Consider the following 2376-nt stretch of genomic DNA (forward strand, 5'->3'; position numbering starts at 1 on the left):
TACAGAACCCACATAAGGGCAGAAAGAGAGGACTGACGCCACAGATTTGTCCTCTGGCACATGTGCCATGTCATAAACACCCTCCCCATGTCATGCACACATGCACGGTAATAAAAAAAAATGATTTACAAAGGTGAAACACTTCCCTAAGAGCGTATGTTGTGTGCTTGACTCGGACACACACGGCCCTGACTCAGTCCTTAGCAACCCAGAAAAGGAAATGTACCTGATCAAATATTACAGGGACATTAGTGACAGGTAGGTATGGAAACGGTGATAGCAGAATATGTTAGTCTTTTATTGCTGTCTAAGAAATGACCCCAATAATTAGCAGCTCAAGACAACGAATGTTGATTTATTATTGAACACACTATAAGAGCAAGGACTCAGGAGATGAAGCTGGTGGTTCTGCTCCGGGGTCTCTCATGACTCTCTGGCCCAGCAGTTGAGCAGAGATCACCTGGAGGCTTGGATAGAGTTGAGGGGTTCATTTCGGAGATGCCTCATGTACTGGCGTGTGGCCAGATCTCGGGTTTCTTGCCATGTGGGCCTCAACAGTGGCTATGAGACTGTCCTTTTAGGGCAGTGATATAGAAAGGAGCAACAGGCAGGGAATTGGGGGGAGGGCCCTTCATGACCTAGTTTTCAAAATTGTACACGGTCACTTCTGCCTTTTTAATATTCATTATAAATGTCACTAGAATAAGCCCATGCTCATGAGAAGGAGCCAACTTTTGAAGAGACTCTTAGATCTGTGTTTGCATTTTGTACAGTGGGCATGGTTCGCCTCTTGAGGAAAAGGATGCCCAGTCAAATTGGCATGCATTTATGACATGATGTTTGAAGAGATGGCAGGAAAAGATCCTGGCTTAATTATAGTGGTAGAATGACTACAAGAAAACCATTTAACCATCCCCATGCCTCAGTTTCCTCCTCTCTGGTAAAGAGATGGTTGAATTAGGCAATCTCAACACCCAATCTTTGTCCAAATATAAAATTATTTATTTAAACTACGAAAATAAAGAGGAAGCATTGTTCTGTCTTTTAAAAAATATTTATTTTAGTGTGTGTGAGTGTGTATGGGTGTGCACACATGCACACATTTCCACGTGCGCATGCATGTACATGCATGTTCATGAATGTACTTATGAGTGCCAGAGAAGTCAAAAGAGGATGTGTGACCCCCCTGGAACAGGAGTTACAGGCAGTTGCAAGCCACCAGCCTTAAGTGCTAGAAACTGAACCTGCGTTCTCTGAAGGATTAGTAAGTGCTCTTAACAGCTGTGTCATCTCTCTAGATCCATTTTATATCTTTTTTACAAGGTTCATTAGAGGAAAAATTCAAGTCTTCATCAACATATAAGTGGGTAATAAAACATGGTGTATACAAAATAAAATGTTTCCCAGTCATAAAACGAAACAGAATTTTCATACATTCCATAATTTGAATTTACTTTTGTCTGTTTGGGGTTGGTGGTGGTGGTGGTGGTTGTTTGTTTGTTTGTTTTTTGTTTGTTTGGTTGGTTTTTTTTTTTTTTTTTTTTGCTATGAAGAACTCCATGACAACAGCAACTCTCATAAAGGCAAACATTTAACTGGGGCTGGCTTATAGTTTCAGAGGTTTAGTCCATTATCATCACGGCGGGAAGCATGGCAGCATGCAGGCAGACATGGTGCTGGAGAAGGAGCTGAGAGTTCTACATCTTGGTCTGCAGGCAGCAGCAGGAGACTGTGTGCCTCCCTGGGCGGAGCTTGAGCATAGGAGACCTCAAAGCCCGCCCCCACAGTGACACACTTCCTCCAATCAGGCCACACTCCTAATAGTGCCTCTCCCGATGGGCCAAGCATTCATACACATGAGTCTATGGGGGCCAGACCTATTCAAACCACCACAGCTTTTGAAAACATTATGATAAGTGAAAAAAATCATTGGACACAAAGGACAAATACTGCATAGTCCCACTTGCATGAATATTAACAGGAAAATACATGCCCGTGAGATATCTCAGTAGATGAAGGTGCTTGCTGCTGAGGTTGGTAACATTGTGGAACAAGACAGCTGACTATCACAGCTTGTCATCTGCCCTCCCTGTGGCCCTGAAGGAACTCTGGCCAGCTCAAGTGTGTCGTCGAGCATGGCTGTGGTAGGCCTTGCCCACCTCCTGGACTCCCTCTGCCTTGTGAAAACCATTAGATTACATTCCTAAAAGCTAGCCACCAAGGTCTATCCCCTTATTTGGCCACCTCCTCCTCTTGAGGCTGACACCAAGGTCCAGCTATTGAAGTCCACCAATCAAAAGCCCCCTTTTAGCTCACCTAATTAACATGCCCAGTTAAAATTAAACACCTCAGCCAGGCATGGTGGCGCATGCCTTT

The sequence above is a fragment of the Acomys russatus genome, chromosome 30 (genome assembly GCF_903995435.1).
Source record: "Acomys russatus chromosome 30, mAcoRus1.1, whole genome shotgun sequence".
In the NCBI taxonomy this organism is placed as follows: domain Eukaryota; kingdom Metazoa; phylum Chordata; class Mammalia; order Rodentia; family Muridae; genus Acomys; species Acomys russatus.